Raw genomic sequence first — 21,169 nt, 5'->3', positions numbered from 1 at the left:
GTTTAGCCTCCTTGATCTCGTGGTAGATCTACTCTTGTAACCCACATCATCAATATTAATCAAGCAGGACGTAGGGTTTTACCTCCATCAAGAGGGCCCGAACCTGGGTAAAAACATCGTGTCCCTCGTCTCCTGTTACCATCCGCCTAGACGCACAGTTCGGGACCGCCTACCCGAGATCCGCCGGTTTTGACACCGACAGGGGGTGATTAGACACTAAGTACCAAAGTTGCAGTTTTTAAGTTTCTTTAAAGTTTGAGTGGAGTTTAGGCACAAGTTTAACATTCACAACACATATCAAGCAAGCATGCAAAGGGTATATGAGCAGCGGAAAGTAAAGCATGCAACTTGCAAGAATGTAAAGGGAAGGGTTTGGAGGATTCAAACACAATTGGAGACACGGATGTTTTTGGTGTGGTTCCGATAGGTGGTGCTATCGTACATCCACGTTGAGGAAGACTTCAACCCACGAAGGGTAACGGTTGCGCGAGTCCATGGAGGGCTCCACCCACAAAGGGTCCACGAAGAAGCAACCTTGTCTATTCCACCATGGTCGTCGCCCATGAAGGACTTGCCTCACTAGCGGTAGATCTTCATGAAGTAGGCGATCTACTTGCCCTTACAAACTCCTTGGTTCAACTCCACAATCTTGTCGGAGGCTCCCAAGTGACACCTAGCCAATCTAGGAGACACCACTCTCCAAGAAGTAACAAATGGTGCGTTGATGATGAACTCCTTGCTCTTGTGCTTCAAATGATAGTCTCCCCAACACTCAACTCTCTCTCATAGGATTTGGATCTGGTGGAAAGAGGGTTTGAGTGAAAAGCAACTTGGGGAAGGCTAGAGATCAAGATTCATATGGTAGGAATGGAATATTTTGGCCTCAACACATGAGTAGGTAGTTCTCTCTCAGAAATAGGATACTGGAAGTGTAGGTTCAGTCTGATGGCTCTCTCCACGAATGAAGAGGAGGTGGAGAGGTATATATAGCCTCCACACAAAATCTAACCGTTACACACAATCTACCAAACTCGGTGGGACCGAATCGTTAAACTCGGTCAGACCGATTTAGCAAATAATGTGACCGTTAGGGTTTTCGGTGGGACCGGAATGCAACTCGGTGGGACTGATTCGGTTAGGGTTAGGGCATAACGTAATCTCGGTAAGACCGATTACACAAACTCGGTGGGACCGATTTTGGTAATAAGCTTTCCAGAGAGTTGGTCAGGCAAACTCGGTTTGACCGATTATCAAACTCGGTGGGACCGATTTTGATAATAAGTTAACCAGAGAGTTTGCATTGTAATCTCGGTAGTACCGATTGCTCAAACTCGGTGAGACCGATTTTGATAATGGACATACACAGAGAGATTTCAATCCCATCTCGGTGAGACCGAGATCCCTATCGGTGAGACCGATTTGCCTAGGGTTTGTGGCAGTGGCTAAGACATCCAAACTCGGTGGCGCCGGATAGAAAGAATCAGTGGGGCCGAGTTTGACTTTAGGTTTAGGACATATGTGTGGAAGTGGGAAAGTAGTTGAGGTTATTTGGAGCATATCACTAAGCACTTTGAAGCAAGAGGCTCATTAAGCAACACCTCATCCCTCCTTGATAGTATTGGCTTTTCCTATAGACTCAATGTGATCTTGGATCACTAAAATGTAAAATGAAGAGTCTTGAGCTTGAAGCTTGAGCCAATCCTTTGTCCTTAGCATCTTGAAGGAGTTCCCACGTCCTTTAGTCCATGCCACTCCATTGTTGAACTTATCTGAAACATACTAGATAAAAGTGTTAGTCCAACAAGAGATATGTTGTCATTAATTACCAAAACCACCTAGGGAGCACTTGTGCTTTCAAGAAGTCGGCGCGAAGACGATGGAGGGTTTTCTGCATACCCTCATGACCCGCCGAGTGGGCGAGCTGTAACACCTGGTGACGGAGATCATCCTGCGCCGGAACAAAGACCTGGCGCCCATGTAGGAGCAGTCCATTAGAGAAGCGCGAAGGCTCCTCCAGGTCACCGGTCGTGAGCTTCTGCTGAATACGGACCGCGGCGTCGGCCGTCGCAGTGGCGCGGCGAATGTCGGCGAAGAGGTCGAACGTCGGTCCAGAGCGGATGCACAGGGCCGCCTCGGCGGACTCGTCGGCGGAGGAAGCGAGGTCGAAGTTGCGACGGGACAGCGCTTGACCACGGTGTTAAGGCGGCCCGGCCGATACTCGACGGAGAAGTCAAAGCCGAAGAGCTTACTGATCCGCTGGTGTTGTGGCATGGTCGACAGCCGTTGGTCCAGCAAGAACTTCAGGTTGTAGTGGTCGGTGCGAATGAGGAAGGACCGTCCCCACAAGTATGGCCGCCAATGACGAACGGCATGTACAAGGCCAATGAGCTCCCGCTCGTATGCCGCCAGCTTAAGGTGATGCAGAGCAAAAGGCCGGCTGAAGAAGGCGAGGGGCCCATCGCCCTGATGAAGTACGGCGCCGAACCCTGTGCCTGAGGCGTCACAGTCCACCATGAACGGGTGGTCGAAGTCGGGCATCTGGAGGACGGGGCCCGTTGTATGGGCCCCCTTGAGGGCCTCGAACACCGTCGTCGCCTCGTCGTCCCAGGCGAAAGCGTCGCGGCGAAGCAACCATGTGAGGGGCGCCGCAATGAGCCCGAACTCCCGGATAAATTTTCGGTAGTAGCCGGCAAAGCCGAGGAACCCGCGGAGAGCCCACGGCGAGTGAGGCGTCGGCCATGCGGAGACGGCTGCCACCTTGTCAGCGTCCATAGCCACCCCGTCGGCCGAGATGACGTGGCCCAAGTAGGCCACCGAAGGTGTCCCGAACGAGCACTTCGAGCGCTTAAGGTGGAGGTGGTGCGCTCGAAGCTCGTTGAAGACGATGGCGACGTGCTGGAGGTGCTCGGCCCAAGACGCACTATAGATCAGAATATCATCAAAGAAAACAAGCACAAACCGGCATAAGTAGGGCCTGAGGACGTCGTTCATCAGAGCCTGGAAGGTCACCGGAGCGTTGGTGAGGCCAAAGGGCATCACCAAGAACTCGAAGTGGCCGTGATGAGTCCGAAACTCCGTCTTGGCGATGTCATCCGGGTGCATGCGCACCTGGTGGTACCCCGACCGAAGGTCGAGCTTGGTGAAGAAGCGCGCCCCGTGTAGCTCATCGAGGAGCTCGTCGACCACCGGAATAGGGAACTTGTCCTTAAGTGTGACAGCATTAAGGGCACGGTAGTCGATGCAGAAACGCCATGTGCCGTCTGACTTGCGGACGAGAAGCACCGGCGTAGTGAACGGCGAAGTGGAGAGCCGGATGATGCCTGCCGCGAGAATGAGCGCACACTGCCGCTCCAACTCATCCTTCTGCAACTGTGGATAGCGGTAAGGGAGGACCGCCACCGGCGCAGAGCCTGGGAGAAGATGTATACGGTGATCATACATGCGGCGGGCGGCAGCCCCTGTGGCTCGGTGAAGATGTCATCATGCTACTGTAGGAGGCTCTTCAAGAGTGGGTGCTCGGCCGTGGCGGTGGTCGCGGCCAACTGGAGTGGTGGTGTGGGTGCAGTACCCCCAATGCCGTCCCACCGAATGCGGCGGCCCAACCGCCAGAAGGTCATCGTCAGCGCATCGAAATCCCAGAGAATAGGACCAAGAGTGCGCAAGAAGTCAATGCCGAGGATGAAGTCGAAGCAGCCCAAGTCGATGCCGGCACAGGTGATGGAGAAGTGCTCGCCGCCGATAGCGATGGGCACGTCGCGGGCGAGCCCGTGGCAGTGGAGACGGTCGCCATTAGCGACTGTGACTCGCAACTGCTCGCCGCCGGTGGGCTGTAATGCAAGGCTCCGCATGGTGGTCTCCAGCAGGAAGTTATGTGTGGATCCTGTGTCCACTAGGGCCACCAGGCGCTCGCCCTGGATCATGACCGGTAAGAGCATCGTCCGTTCATCACGGATACCGGCCAGCGCGTGTAGGGACACCACGAGGGCGGTGGCCAGGGCGGGCGCGGGCGCCGCTGCGGTCTCCGCAAGGGCTGGAGCGGCGAGGCCATTGAGGGAGTCCTGGATTAGGGGGTGTCTGGATAGCCAGACTACCATCATCAGTCGAACTATCATCGGCCGGACTATCATCATCGACCGGACTCCAAGACTATGAAGATACAAGATTGAAGACTTCGTCCCGTGTCCGGATGGGACTTTCCTTGGCGTGGAAGGCAAGCTTGGCGATACGGATACGTAGATCTCCTACCATTGTAACCGACTCTATGTAACCCTAGCCCTCTCCGGTGTCTATATAAACCGGATGGCTCTAGTCCGTAGGACACAACAACAACCATTACAATCATACCATAGGCTAGCTTCTAGGGTTTATCCCCCTTGATCTCGTGGTAGATCCACTCTTGTAAACATCCACAATATCAATATCAGTCAAGCAGGACGTAGGGTTTTACCTCCATCAAGAGGGCCCGAACCTGGGTAAAACATCGTGTCCCTTGTCTCCTGTTACCATCCGCCTAGACGCACAGTTCGGGACCCCCTACCCGAGATCCGCCGGTTTTGACACCGACATTGGTGCTTTCATTGAGAGTTCCTCTGTGTCGTCACCGATAGGCTTGATGGCCTCCTCAATCGACAACGCCGCAGTCCTGGGTGAGACTTTTCTCCCTGGACAGATCTTCGTATTCGGCGGCTTCGCACTGCGGGCCAACTCACTTGGCCATCTGGAGCAGATCGAAAGCTACGCCCCTGGCCGTCAGGTCAGGTTTGGAAGCCTAAACTTCACGGCCGATATCCGCGGGGACTTGATCTTCGATGGATCTGAGCCACAGCCGAGCGTGCCGCGTTGTCACGATGGGCACGACCTAACTCTGTCGCCGGACAGCACCTTGGAGGCCGCACACGAATCCGCTCCGACCCATAGTCCGGAGTCGATCGCTCAGATCGAGGACGGATGGTTGGACACCGCCTCGGGAGCTACAACTTCTATGGCGATGGAGCCGAACACTTACCTTGTCCCGCATAAAGCTCATGACTCTGAGGTGCCGGACTCTCTGCCGGACTCCGAACCTCCTGCGCCCCTGCCAGTCGAATCCAATTGGGCGCCGATCATGGAATTCACCGCTGCGGACATCTTTCAGCACTCACCCTTCGGCGATATCTTAAATTCGCTGAAGCATCTCTCGCTATCCGGAGAGCCCTGGCCGAACTACGGCCAGGATGGTTGGGACGCGGACGACGAAAAAATTCAGAGCCCACCCACCACCCACTTCGTAGCCACCGTCGACGATCTAACCGACGTACTCGACTACGACTCCGAAGACATCGACGACATGGACGACGATGCCGGAAACTATCAAGAACCAGTGCCTACAGGACACTAGAAGACCACCTCGTCATACGACATATACATGGTGGACACCCCAAAAGATGGGGACAGCGAAGAAGCAACGGAGGCCGATTCCCTAAAGAAAAAGCCCAAGCGCCGACGTCAGCGGCGCCGCTCTAAATCCCGCCACAGCAAAAATGGAGATTCTGGCACAGGAGATAATAACACCCCAGAAAGTGCCGAAGACAACCCCCTCCAGCACGATCCAGCGCAGGAGGCAGAAGCAAGCCCTCACGAGAGGGCGGTAGACGAAGAAGTCGAGGATGATAATTACTTACCTCCCTTCAGAGACGAGGCAAGCCTCGACGACGACGAATTCGTTGTGCCTGAGGATCCCGTCGAACAAGAGCGTTTCAGACGCAGGCTAATGGCCACGGCAAACAGCCTAAAGAAAAAGCAGCAACAGCTCCAAGCTGATCAAGACCTACTGGCCGACAGATGGACCAAGGTCCTCGCGGCCGAAGAGTATGAACTCGAATGCCCCTACAAAAGTTACCCAAAACGCAAGTTGCTCCCCCGACTAGAGGAGGAAGCATACAAACCTGCATCACCAGCGCACAATACGGCAGACCAACCACCTCGTGGCCGCGACAGAGAGGCGTGCAAGCCCTCCACAAAAACCGTACCCCGGCATCGCTCAAAAAGCATGAAGCCATGGGGGAACGCGCCGGACTTGCGGGATATATTGGAGGACAAGGCAAGACAATCCAGATCTATCTATGGATCACGTGGGCGCCCCAAGACCCACGACAAATACCGTCGCGCCGGATACAACTACTCCGGCCGGGCCGAACACAGCAGACAACGCTCTCTCGAGCTACGTCGCGATATTGCTCAATACAGAGGCGCCGCGCACCCACTATGCTTCACTGACAAAGTAATGGATCATCAAATCCCTGAAGGGTTTAAACCCGTTAATATCGAATCCTACGATGGCACAACAGACCCCGCGGTTTGGATTGAGGATTATCTCCTCCATATACACATGGCCCGCGGCGACGATCTTCACGCCATCAAATATCTCCCACTCAAGCTTAAAGGACCAGCTCGGCATTGGCTTAACAGCCTGCCCGCAGAGTCAATTGGATGCTGGGAAGACCTGGAAGCCGCATTCCTCGACAACTTCCAGGGCACGTATGTGCGACCACCGGACGCAGATGACCTAAGCCACATAATCCAGCAGCCAGACGAATCGGCCAGGCAATTCTGGACACGGTTCTTAACAAAAAAAATCAAATCGTCGACTGTCCGGATGCAGAGGCCCTCGCTGCCTTCAAACATAACATCCGCGACGAGTGGCTGGCCCGGCACCTAGGACAGGAAAAGCCGAAATCCATGGCAGCCCTCACATCACTCATGACCTGCTTCTGCGCGGGAGAGGATAGCTGGCTAGCTCGCAGCAACAACCTCAGCAAAAACGCTGGCAGTCCGGATACCAAGGACCGCAATGGCAGGTCACGTCAAAACAAAAACAAACGCCGCATTAACGGCGACAGCAATGAGGATACGGCAGTCAACGCCAGATTCCGAGGCTCCAAGCCCGGTCAACGGAAGAAGCCATTCAAAAGAACCACTCCGGGCCCGTCCAATTTGGACCGAATACTCGATCGCTCCTGTCAAATACATGGAACCCCCGAAAAGCCAGCTAACCACACCAACAGAGATTGTTGGGTATTCAAGCAGGCAGGCAAATTAATCGCCAAAAACAACGACAAGGGGCTACACATCGATAACGAGGAAGAGACCCGGCCGCCGAACAACAGAGGACAAAAGGGATTCCCCCCTCAAGTTCGGGCGGTAAACATGATATACGCAACGCATATACCCAAGAGGGAGCGGAAGCGTGCACTAAGAGACGTATACGCGATGGAGCCAGTCGCCCCAAAATTCAACCCATGGTCCTCTTGCCCGATCACTTTCGATCGAAGAGACCATCCGACCAGTATCCGCCATGGCGGATTCGCCACATTGGTTTTAGACCCAATCGTCGATGGATTTCACCTCACGAGAGTCCTGATGGACGGCGGCAGTAGCCTGAACCTGCTTTATCAGGATACAGTGTGCAAGATGGGCATAGACCCTTCAAGGATTAAACCTACAAAGACAACCTTCAAAGGCGTCATACCAGGCGTCGAGGCCAGTTGTACAGGCTCAGTTACACTGGAAGTGGTCTTCGGATCCCCGGATAATTTCCGAAGCGAGGAGTTAATCTTCGACATAGTCCCATTCCGCAGTGGATATCACGCTCTGCTCGGACGAACCGCGTTTGCAAAATTCAACGCGGTGCCGCATTATGCATATCTTAAGCTCAAGATGCCAGGCCCTCGTGGAGTCATCACGGTCAATGGAAACACGGAACGCTCCCTCCGAACGGAGGAACATACAGCGGCTCTCGCGGCAGAAGTACAGAGCAGCCTTTTAAGGCAATTTTCGAGTCCGGTCGTTAAACGACCGGACGCGGCCAAACGCGGCCGGAGCAACATCAACCAAGACCACCTGGCATGTTCCGAGCACGCGTAGCAATGCGGCCTCAACCCCAGCCCTCGCACAATTGTAAGGCAAACTCTCCGCGTACATAATTACGCCCTGGAGATACCATGGGCATAGGGGGAGAGGCACAACCACAACAGACCCAGAGTGCGGTTCGACCACACCAGGGGCTCCCAAGTGTGTCGCTCTTTTTATCTTTTATTTCTCTCTTTTTTATACAGAACTCTGTCCGGCGACGAACCTGCCGAACTCATGATGCAACAGCCAGGGAGGGACAAAGGCCGCGACGAACACTCAGGTGGTCTCCATCACGAGCATTAAATTTGTTAAATACACCATTCCGCGGCCTACCCCTGGAGGGAGACGCCTTTAATTCGTCCAATCCCTTGCTTTCTGCACTATTTGTATCATTCCGCACTCATAGCATATCTTCTCGAATAAAATGCAGCACTTTTTGCCCATAATTGCATTACCTTATATATATATGTTCATTTACGACATGTTGCATCCGTACATTTTGGTACGGCCAAATACACCAGGGGCTTATGTTCCCCGCATTATGGTGTGATAAAGTCCGAACACTTTCACAAGTACGGCACCCCGAACTTATAGCATTATATGAATCGGCTCCGAATCATGTCTTGGGTCAATAGTTGGGTTTGCCCGGCTCCCAAGTTTGGCATCTTACGTTCCGTTCTATCGACTAAGGTAGCACTGGGAGAACCACTGCGATTGCGCCCCAGTTGAGCCGGGTTAACGCCTCAGTGGAGAAAGCTAAAACTGACTGTCATGATAAGGCGAAAGACTGGTCGCTGTTCGAGAGGTCTTTTCGGGTCCTTAAAGACCTACGCCGCTTCGAGCGAAGTACCGGATAATGTCCGACGAAGGCGTGGATAGCGCCCCGAATTCGGTCTTCTGAATACTAGGGGCTTCGCCGAAATTTAAAATTATAGAATTCTATGGCTAAGTGAGAGTGTTCAAGCACTATAAGTCCGGTTGCCTTGTTCGTTGTGTTGAGCGCCTCCCTAGAGGGACCCAAACATGGGAACAAGAGTGCTCAAGTTTATCCCGAACACCCTAGCACTCGTGGCATGGGGGCTGAAGCCGACGACTTGCCATCTCTTAGATTTAATAAACGGCCGCACAGAAGGTAATATTTTAAATTAACAAGCGTTGCTTAGCGCATATGAACAAAGTTTTCAGCGCACAGGATAACACATTGCGAATTTACTCAATAATTACATCCCTGGGGCACTCATCCGCAATCTTGCGGGCACCCTTCAGGACAGTCTTATAGTACATCTCGGGCGTATGATGTTCCTTGCCCGCTGGTGGCGCGTCAGTGATTAGCTTCTCCGCATCCAGCTTGCCCCAATGCACCTTTGCGCGGGCAAGGGCCCAACGAGCACCTTCAATACAGGCGGAGCGCTTGATAACCTCCACCCAGGGGCACGTATCCACCAACCATCGCACGAGGCCGAAGTAGCTCCCAGGCATGGCCTCTCCAGGCCACAGCCGGACTATGAGGCCCTTCATGGCCTGCTCGGCCACCTTGTGGAGCTCGACCAGCTGCTTCAGCTGGTCGCTAGGGGGCACTGGATGGCCGGCCTCAGCATACTGAGACCAGAAGACCTTCTCCGTTGAGCTCCCCTCCTCGGCTCGGTAGAATGCGGCGGCATCAGACACGCTGCGAGGCAGATCTGCAAACGCCCCTGGAGAGCTTCGAATTCAGGTAAGTAACACGTAATTTACATTCACATGCTTGCTTTGCATGAAAAATGCCTTACCCGCCGCTATCTTCCTCACCAACTCAATCTCCTGAAGGGACTTATGGGCATTGGCCTTGGCAGTTTTGGCACTTTCGAGAGCCAAGGCAAGCTCGGACTCTCGGGTCTTTGAGTCACGCTCCAAACTCTCATGCTTTTCCATGAGAGCCTGGAGCTCTTGCCGAACCACCACCGCCCGCGCCTCCTGCTTTTCTCGCTCTGCCCGTTCCGCGGACGCATTGCGTTCGGCCGCGGACACGGCCTCCTTCAGGGTCGCCACCTCGTTCGTGGCCCCTGCAGTACCCATGTTATCCTTGTTATTTTTGTTGCAACCTAAATCCTTTTCTGTAAGGTACAAGTTCAAAGGGGTGTTACTCACCTTCTTTGTCCTGGAGCTGCTTCTTGGCGCGGCCGAGCTCTTGCTCGGACCACTCGAGCTCCTGCTTCAAAGCACCGACATCTGCAGTCAGTGCGGCAGAGGTCAGCAGCGCAGCCTGCAACCCATATTGACATGATTTTTTAGCAACCCTGCGTATATCTTCTTTTTTTTCAGATCCTCAGTCCGGCTTTTCTTTCCGAACACCGAACCGAGCATCAGGGGCTACTGTCTATGCGGTATTACATTGCATATTTTTATCTTCTTACCTCAAAGCTTGATAGAAGGCTACTGCAGGCTTCGGTCAGCCCGCTCTTGGCAAGATGTACCTTCTGAATCACCGCACTCATAATAGTGCGGTGTTCTTCCTCGATGGAAGCGCTCTGCAGCGCCTCCAACAAATTGTCCGGCGCCTCCGGTTGGACGGAATCTGCCGGCGTCACGGTCTTGCCCTTCATGCGAAGGGGCCGCCGGCCGGACTCCGGAACCACTGCGGGTTCTGATGTGGAGTCCGGCGCAAAGTCCGGGAGGTCGCCTTGTGGCGCCTCCGGAGCCTCCCCCTGATGGGTCCCTTCTTGGGATCCCACCTCGGCGTCCTTGGTGTCGCAAGGGATGGAGGCGGTCGGGATGGAGTCTACATCCGACGGAGCCAATGACCCGCTCGATGAAGCGGGGAGATCATCATTGGCCGGACTACAGGCAGCATGCGGCATCAGAATGACACTATGTGACACAGAAAAAGAAATTATAAATCACTCAGGAATCCAGATACTTACGATCTCGCTGGAGGCCTGGCCCTTGAAGGCCATTCTTCCTCGCCAACATTGATGTTGGCGGAGCTGTCCGGGGGAATAGTCCTTCCCCTCTTGGACCCTTCGGCCTCCCCTGTTGGGGAAGCCTTCCTCTTCCTCTCTCCCTCCTCTGGGAGAGAGTCCTCTTTCTCCTCCTCATTTTCGGGGGAGGAGTCCGCCCCGGAGTCGTCGGACACCTGAAAACGGGAACTCTTTCGAGCACCCTGACCTCCTTCTTGGCCTTCTTCTCCGGCACCACGTGCGGTGCCGGAACCAGCAGCCTCGCTAGATGGGCGTCTACTGGGTTTTCTGGCATAGGAGCCGGGCAGATAATCTGCTCCGCCTTCCTCATCCAGTCTTATCAAAGGAAAAGGGGAAATTAAAACCCGCATAGAGTCGAACTATGAAAATCAAGTGTCCCGTAAAGGGGTAGAATCACTTACCTCGTCGGCTTGGCGCTGCGAGCGAAATCCGCGATCTTCAGTCACGGATGCGGGGGCTTTGGCGCCCTTGAATAGCACCCTCCAGGCGCCTTCGTACGTCGTGTCGAAGAGCCCGCTCAGCGCCTGGTGCTGTTCCGGATTGAACTCCCACAGATTGAATGCCCGCTCTTGGCATGGGAGAATCCGGCGGACGAGCATGACTTGGACCACGTTAACCAGCCTGAGCTTCCTCACCAGCTTCTGGATACAGGCTTGGAGTCCCGTCAGCTCCTCCGAACTACCCCACAGCAAGCCCTTCTCTTTCCAGGAGGTGAGCTGCGTGGGGATACCAGATCTGAACTCGGGGGCCACCGCCCACGTAGGGTCACGCGGCTCGGTGATATAGAACCACCCCGATTGCCACCCCTTGACGGATTCCACGAAGGCCCCTTCGAACCAAAGGACGTTGGGCATCTTGCCCAACATGGCGCCTCCGCACTCCCCTTGAGTGCCCTTCACTACCTTCGGCTTGACATTGAAGGTCTTGAGCCACAAGCCGAAGTGGGGCTAGATGCAGAGGAAGGCCTCGCACACGACGATAAATGCCGAGATGTTGAGGATGAAGTTCGGCGCCAGATCATGGAAATCCAGGCCGTAGTAGAACATGAGCCCCCGGACAAAGGGGTGAAGTGGAAAGCCCAGTCCGCGGAGGAAGTGGGGAAGAAAAATGACCCTCACATGGGGCCTGGGGGTGGGGATGAGCTGCCCCTCGTCGGGCAGCCGATGCGCGAAGTCGCCGGACAGGTAGCCGGCGCTATGCAGTCTTTCGATGTGCTCCTCCGTAACGGAGGAGGTCATCCACTTGCCTCCCGCTCCAGACATGACTGGGGAAGGTTGAGACGAGATGTGCGGGCTTGGGCGCTGGAGCTCGAGCGCGCGGAGATGGATAAGCAAAGGAGGAAGAAGGCGTAGGTGAAAAGGTGAATCCTTATCCCTTATATGGGCGGGCGAAGTCTACGCGTCCCCCACCAGCCTGGTAAAACTCGCTTATCCCCCAAGCATCACCATCAATGGCGCGGTTGGGTTACCCACGTCCGTATTGATGAGAATCCCGGATTAAGGGGGAACACGATCTCTGCTTCGACAAGACGTGCCAAGGAAACCGCTTCGCTAAATGCGCTGAGGTGGTAGAGTAAAAAACGATTCAAGTAATGGCTTGGTAGTGGCGTGACGTCATGCCGCAAAAAACGTCAGTAGATTGAACTTGTGTATATGTTATTCTCTCTACGGTGGAATGTGGAATTTATTTTGCAGAGCCGGACACTATCCTGGTGTTCACAATCTTCTATCATTCGGAGGAGGAACCCGCCTTGCAATGCCAAGCAATATACGCGCCGGACTTATCGTCATTGAAGCCTGGTTCAGGGGCTACTGAGGGAGTCCTGGATTAGGGGGTGTCTGGATAGCCGGACTACCATCATCAGCCGAACTATCATCGGCCGGACTATCATCATCGACCGGACTCCAAGACTATGAAGATACAAGATTGAAGACTTCGTCCCGTGTCCGGATGGGACTTTCCTTGGCGTGGAAGGCAAGCTTGGCGATACGGATACGTAGATCTCCTACCATTGTAACCGACTCTATGTAACCCTAGCCCTCTCCGGTGTCTATATAAACCGGATGGCTCTAGTCCGTAGGACACAACAACAACCATTACAATCATACCATAGGCTAGCTTCTAGGGTTTAGCCTCCTTGATCTCGTGGTAGATCCACTCTTGTAAACATCCACAATATCAATATCAGTCAAGCATGACGTAGGGTTTTACCTCCATCAAGAGGGCCCGAACCTGGGTAAAACATCGTGTCCCTTGTCTCATGTTACCATCCGCCTAGACGCACAGTTCGAGACCACCTACTCGAGATCCGCCGGTTTTGACACCGACAGCCATCCTCCAGTGTCTCCTCGCCCGTCTCTTCTGACGTCTCCAAGTAGAAGAAGCGGGGACAGACATGGCCCGGTGCATAGGGCGCATCACAGTTGAAGCACAAGCCCAGGCGCCGGCGTTCCAGCTGTTCCGCCTGAGTGAGGCGCATGAACGGTCGCATCGGAGTTGGGGTAGGCGCCGGGGCGGCTGTGGACGGTGCTGGTGCTGCCGGAGACGGCCGAATAGGCTGTCGGCCCCCACGTGGCGCGGATGGACGCGTCAAGGCCTGGCGCACTGCTCGAACGCCCGGGCATAGTACATGGCTGTCTGAAGGTCTTGGGGCCCCTTCATCTCGACGTCCACGCGGATGTGGTCGGGAAGGCCACCGATGAATAGCTCCGCTCGCTGTAAGGCCGTCACACCGGGCGCGTGGCACGCCAGGGCCTGAAAGCGGTCGGTGAAGTCCTGCACCGTGGAGGTGAACGGCAGGCGGCCCAACTCGGCCAAGCGGCTCCCACGGACCGGTGGCCCGAAACGAAGAAGGCACAGCTCCCGGAAACGATCCCACGGGGGCATGCCGCCCTCGTCCTGCTCGAGGGCGTAGTACCATGCCTGTGTGGCCCCGCAGAGATGGTAGGAAGCCAGCCAAGTGCGCTCCGACGCGGGCGTGCGCTGTCCGCGGAAGAACTGGTCACACTGGTTGAGCCAGTTAAGCGGGTCGTCGGAGCCGTCGTATGTGGCGAAGTCGATCTTGGCGAACCGGGGCGGCTGCTGGTGTGGCGCGCCCTGGCCCACTGCCTCGGCAGTGCGGAGGGCGGATGATGGTGCGCGGTCCATGGTGGAAGGCCCGGCGTAGTTCCCGGTGGCGCCCGACGCCTCGGGCTGCAACGAAAAACCGGACGGTGGACGAGCCTCCGGGTAGGCCGAGGGCGACCCGTGCAGCCAGCCGGGGAGTGGCGATGGTGATGACGGGAAGCGGACCTCCTGGATCAGAAGCCCACTCGGCGACGCCCGGCCCAGGTTAGGGCTGGGCGGGGCGGTGGAGGAACCTGCTCCGGGGCCGCTGGGAGGGATGGCGCGGCGGAAGACGGCGCGGCCGGCGCGGTCCAAGTGGGCCACTGCGGCCCCATGGTGGCGGCGAGTGGCGCGGTTGCCGTCGCAAGCTGCGGCGGCCATTGTGGCCAAAGCGGCGGTACGGCCGCCTGGGCGGGGAGCGCCGGGTAGCCTCCGGTGACGGCCCCCGGTACCGAGTACCACGGCAGCGCCTGCTGACCCGCGGCCATGGCTGGATGGAGTGGTGGCGGCGGCCCGTATGGACTTGCCAGGTAGAGGCGGATGCCCTGGACCGCGGCGACGAGGTCGGTGAGGACGCCGGCCATTGCTTTCGGTGTGAACTGCTGCGTCTGCGGGGGAGGTGATGGCGGCGGCGTAGGTTGGATGGGGGCTGGTGGCCGCCCGTGGCCCGGCGCGGTGCCGGGTGCCTGGAGGGGCGGCGCCGAGAGCGACGCCGTGGCGCCTGCCAGGAGCGAGGCCGTGACGCCCGGCGCGGAGGCGGCGGCGATGGAGGAGTTGGCGGCAGCGGCGGTGGTGGAGTTGACGGGCAGCGGCGGTGGTGGCGGCGGTGGAATTGGAGGTGGCGAAGACATGGTCGAAACCCGGGTACCTGATACCAAATTGGTAGGGCTAGGGTTCCTACCGACTCTGCTCCGTATGTTGTAGGGGCAGGACAGCGAGGGTTGGGGCCGAGGGCGGCGGCTCCGGCGTGTTGGCGCCGTCGCGAGGGAGGAGAAGGGCGGCGGCGGCTAGGGCGGCGGTGGCTAGGGCAGGGTGCGGCTAGGGTTTCCGGCTCCTCTGGAGCCGGGCAATATGATAGAACTAGCTTTATTGCTTAATCTCAAACGATGTCTTACAACGAATATTTATAACTTTAGTCTAAGGTAACTTGCCTAAAATAATTTGCCTAAAATAACTTATGGATCAAACCTCTAATACTAATGTCCGGTGGGCCTCTTTCGGTTATAGACCAAACCGGTCATAACAGGACCAGTATAGGCGCGCAGGTAAGAAAGAACGAATTACTCGCGGGATCTCTGGACGCGCGGCCTTGGAATCGTGTTAAGCTCCGGCGATAGCTTTACCTCTGTATTTGTAGTCTCGATCGACGGCGCAAGTTGACACGATTCGACTCGTACTGCTGAACGGACGGAAGCAAATCCGCTACTTGGACATACACCTTCACCGGTCGAACTAGAGTACAGCAAGTGCCCGGCCTGGACTGCTATAACCAGGGCCGGTCCTGAGATTTTGGGGGCCCGGGACGAGACTAAAATTTGAAGCTCTTAATATAGACATCATAACAATAAAAATGAACATAAGTATATATGAAATATTACCAATAACACTTCTAAAATCAGTATGCATATATCAAATAATTTATGCACATTACCTTAAACATTTCTTCTAATATTCCTTGATGCAAAGTCACTTCTGATGTGGTCGATGTCAATATCATCTAATAATTTTTTCTCATTGCATAATGTTGTCAAGCCATTTAAACTTTGCTGCGTCATTGTTGACCTCAGATAATTCTTTAGTAATTTCAATTTCGAAAAGCTTCTTTCGATCGATGTGATAGTCACCTACACAGTAAATAAGATGCGATGTGTAATAATTAGTTTCTCTCACTTGGTCAAAAATCTACATAGTAGACGTTGCATCATCTCACAAAATGAATCTCATAATCTTCAATTCTTAAATAAGATCATATAACTTAACATCACATGAACCGTCAAGAAAGAAAGTTTCTGCAAACTTGATGCAACACTCTTGAAGTTCCATATCATTCAATGATCTCAGGGTGCCCGAACTCAATAAAAATCTGAATATTTCTTTAAACGTCATGAGTTCTTTAAATCTATCTTTCAAAGAAGTGATCACCATATCAATCCCAAAAGAATATTTAACTTAAAAAGCCCTCTCACCTTCTAGGATTTACTAGGAAACGCAATAAGACTATAGGATATACCTCGGATGGTCGAATCGTTGATGGATGGAGAGAAAAGAGGGGTTGTGACGACAGGGCCCAGGAAATTGACATCGGACAATCTGAATTACAAAGGAAAATTCAATTGAGGAGAAAAGGGAGAAGGACCGCCGAGCGTGCAGTTGCGAAGACTACGCGTTCGCGGCCGCTGCAAAATTGGGAACCGCGGCGTGAATGCGTGCATGATGGAAGGGATCAATCAGTTCCTTTTTTAGATGCGCACGTACTAATCTTGGAACAAACAAATCTGAAGGATCAAACACTTGCCGTGGCAAAAAATAAAGTAAAATTTGCCATGTCATTAGAAGTAAGCCATGGAAAAAATGATTAAATTTTGCCATGGCAAAAATGAAGTAATTTTTGCCATGGAAATAAATTAAAAATTGCCATGGCTACACAAGTATATTTGCCATGCTGGATATTAAAAATTTTCATGTTTTGGAAATGTAAATTTGCCATCATATTTAAAATAAAAATTTGCCATGTCATTAAAAGTAAAGTTACCATGGCAACAAAAACGTAGAAAAATCCCAGTTTCGGCTGTGAATAGAAGTATTTTTGCCATGTCCCATGAACTACAATTGCCATGCCCCATTAATACATTGCCAAAAACATCTTAAGTTTGCCATGGCAAGCTTTTCATGTTTTTGTAACATGTTAAGTTGCCATGTTTTTGAACATCTATAAAGTTTGCCATGTTTTTGAACATGGCAAAGTTGCCATGGCAAGTTTGCCATGCTTTTAAATAAAAAAGTACCTTGTAAAATCACATAAATGTTGTCATGTAGAGCAAAAAATATCGTTGTTTGTCAAACAAGGACAAAGATGAAAATTGCCATGAACTTTGCAAAAATTGCCAATGTAAACAAACATTGCATCTTTGCCATGGCAAAACTGGAAAAATCTGTTGTATAGAAAATCAAGTTGTTGTCGTGGGCAAAATATAACTTCAGTTGCCATGGCAAAACATGTGTAGTTGTCGTGCAAAAACTTATATTTTTTGTTGCCATACTTCAAAAACTATGCAATAAAGAAGAACTCTACTTGTTGCCATGGCAAAAAAAAAGAACTTGTTGCCATGACACAAAAGAGTATCTTCGGTTGGCAAAGAGCTAAAAATGCCATGATATACATACTTATAAAAATTGCCATGCTACTATCAAATTGGGTATATGGCAGATTTCAGTAGTAGGTCCCATGCTAAAGGAATTTGACTTTTTTGCTTCAGATCAGTTTTAGTGGATTAATACATATAACCTACCAATTAATGATCGGCCATCCTCTGTTATTAAGCAAACACAATTTCCCAAAAGTCAGGTTGTAGCTTCTTCTTACAAGTTTCACAAATCAATTGAGGAATACAAATAACTACCTTAGTTTAGAGGAATCCCAACAATGGGACGTAGGCAAGGATAATGCTCATCTCGTCACAGCTTGGCTTTGTGAAGCTTGGTAGCTCCACCAGCGAAGCAGTGAGGCGCAGCGCCCCGTGGAAGAGCAATCAGTGAAGTGAATCCCAGCAAAACACCTTGCGGCTGCCATAACAAAATTTGCCATGGTGTACATAGTAGGTCATGACAAAGGTCACAACCTAAAAAATATATTCCATGGCGAAAACTGTCATGATGTACTTGGTAGGGGCATGGCAAGGTCACTTAAATACCATGTTTGAGTAAACTACTTAGAAGAATTTTGACATGTCAATATGTGAAACATGTGTCGTGTCACTTATGGAAAAATTGCCATGAGTCATGAATTACATTTGCCATGATTAATTAACTTATATTGCCATGGCCCTATAAACTAAAGTAAATGGTTTGCCATTGTTGAAAAGGAAAAAGAATTTGCCATTGTCCATAAACTACAATTGCCATGTTTCCATGAACTTAAATTGTCGTCATACATAAAAAATTGAGGGGATTCATCATCTTCCACAGCTTGAACACAAAGTGAACACAAACAAAACTTGCCATGTGAAAAAAGAGCTCATCACTGATGTTTATAAACTACAATTGCCATGCTTCAACGAACTTAAATTGCCATGGTATATAAAAAATACTAGGGGATTCATCTTACACAGCTTGCATAGAATTGAACACAACAAAATTGCCATGTGGAAAAATGAACTACCTAATTTGATTGCATACTGAAATTTCAACTGTCCACTTTGTTCAAAACACATCATCGTCAGATGATGCAAACAACACCCCAACTGATAATACAGGACTGAAAATGTCCAACGAAAGAACCTGTAGCCTGCGATGTCCTCGCGCAGGTGGCGCATCTCCCTGGTGTTGCACCAGGGCCTCGGGCTTGTATGGACAGCGGCCGCTGCCGGAGTGGAGGTACAGCGCCGAGCGGATCCTGCCGCCACGCGTTTGAGCTCGCCGTGCTCCGAGAAGAGCACCTGCAGCACGGAGCGCGCCGACAGCAGGTCGGTCTGGACGTCGCGAGCAAGCTTCGCGAGTCGCCGCAACCCCGCCATGGCTTTCGTCTCTTTGATCGCGCCGGAGCCGGAGGGTGCTCCTCTCGCACGGCGACGAAGGGGAACGCCACCGCACGACACTGATGTAGCTCCTCCTCTCCTCACACAGAGATGAAGGGAACGCCGCCGCACTACGCCAATGTAGCTCCTCCTCTCCTCGCACGGGGATAAAGGAAGCGTCGCCGCTGTGACCTCCTCCATGGCGGCCCCTTGTCGGATCCAAAGTGTATACCACCACCGCTAGGAATAGGGCCAGCCAAACGCCGGGGAACAACCGGCGGGGACGAGAGGAAGGATTCGCGCGGTGTGGCCGATAGGAAGCAAGAGGATAAGGGAGAGTTAGTGATGGGATAGAGAAGAGGATTGAGCGAAGAAGAGTGGATGGGTTCGTTCTGGATGACTCTGTTTTCTCCCGAACGATCTCGTACGCTGACGTGGCTCCGGTGCTCTGCTTTAATATTCGTTTTTAGATCTAATGGTAAACAGGATGTTCGGGGTGATTTGCTAAAACACAGTACGTTCGGTAGTTATCAATTCCGTTAGTTAATATGTACTCCTAGTTTCCTTATCCGGGATTGCTAAAACTCAGCTAGCTGAGATTTAGTTTGGTCGCAATCACTTTTTTGATCCCGATAATACACCCGCGTGTAGGCGTTAAGGAGTTTAGCCACACGTTTCGTGTGGTATCTAAAGAACCATTCCACGCGTCTGCATGTGGGCAAAAAATAAGTAATGCCCAAACGCTCGGTCCTTTGCCTCGCGGTCTCTTTCACATGCCTACGTGTGGACAAAATCAATAACGCCCACACGTTTGTACTCATGGTCCCGCACGTTCGCGTGACAGTCATCATGCGTCCCCGCAGTTGCCATGGTCCGGACCCTCTTTCATGTTCGTTTAACTGCAGTTGTCATGTTGTTGAACTATAGTTGCCATGTATGACAACTACAGTTGCCATGGTTGCTCTACTGCAATTGCCATCTCAGGTCAAGTGCCAGATGCCATTTTTGGACAACTGCAGCTATTGCCATGTATGGTCTGGTCTAGTTACAGTTGCCATGATTTGAAAAATTTTAGAAGTTGCCACCTACTAACACTAGGCAGTTGACATGTAGCACTACAAAAAAGGCATGATAAAAAATATGTTTAAGTAAAGAGAAAGTTGTCATCTGCTTACAAGCACACTAGGGCAGTTGTCATGTACCCTACAGAACACATGACAACTCGAGGTAAAAAGAGAGAGTTGCCATCTGTTTACAAGCACGCTAGGGTAGTTGCCATGTACGCTGCAACACACATGGCAACTGACAGCTTTTGGTGTGGGAGAATAGACGGGCGTGTGGGCGAACTGATAAACGCCGACACACCAGCCCTTCTGCGTGCGTGAAAACTGGCATGTGGGCGAACTGCTAAACACCCACACCCCAACCCCTTCGCGTGGTGAAACGGGCGTGTGGGCGACCGGATGAATGCCTGCACACCAGCCCGGTCCTACGTGGCATAAAAATTTCGATGCCGATAAGTGGGCGTGAAGGGATCTCACCACACGTTTTATGTGGTGTCTAAGAGGACCAGCCCACACGCCTATGTGTGGGCAAAACAACTAGCGCCCACACGCCTCTTTTTTTCCTCGCGGTCCCTCTCACACGCCTACGTGTGGGCAAAATGAATAACGCCCACACGACCTCTCTCAGCCACCTAACTCACGGTCCCGCACGCTCCGTGTGACAGTCACCACGCATCCCCGCAGTTGCCATAGTCTGGACCCTCTTCAATGTCCGTTTAACTGCAGTTGCCATGTCGTTGAACTACAGTTGCCATGTCAGACAACTACAGTTGCCATTGTTGCTCAACTGCAATTGTCATCTCAGGTCAAGTGACAGATGCCATTTTGGACAACTGCAGCTGTTGCCATATATAGTCTGGTTTACTATAGTTGCCATGATTTAAAAACTTTAGGGGTTGACACCTACTAACACTAGGCAGTTGTCATGTATGGTCTGGTTTACTATAGTCATAATGATTTGAAAACCTTAGGAGTTGCCACCTACTAACACTAGGTAGTTACCGTGTAGCGCTACAAAGAGACATGGCAAAAATAACATGTTTCGGCTAAAGAGAGAGTTGTCATCTGCTTACAAGCACACTATGGCAGTTGCCGTGTACCCTGCAAAACACATGGCAACTGACCGGGTAAAAAAATAGAGTTGCCATCTGCTTACAAGCACATTAGGGTAGTTGTCATGTATACTGTAAAACACATGGCAACTAGCAGCTTTGGGTGTGGGAGACAAGACGGGCGTTGGGCGAGATGGCAAATGCCCACACACCAACCCTTGTGCGTGAGCGAAAACAGACGTGTGAGTGAACTGCTAAACGTCCACACACACCAGCCCGTCCCGTGTGGTGAAACGGACGTGTGGGCGACCTGATGAATAACCACGCATCAGCCCAGTCCTACGTGGCACCACAAACATGCCAAGATT

This window comes from Triticum dicoccoides, chromosome 1B (assembly GCF_002162155.2).
Source record: "Triticum dicoccoides isolate Atlit2015 ecotype Zavitan chromosome 1B, WEW_v2.0, whole genome shotgun sequence".
Taxonomy (NCBI): Eukaryota; Viridiplantae; Streptophyta; class Magnoliopsida; order Poales; family Poaceae; genus Triticum; species Triticum dicoccoides.
The sequence above is the reverse complement of the archived record's forward strand: the minus strand, read 5'-3'. Positions refer to the sequence as shown.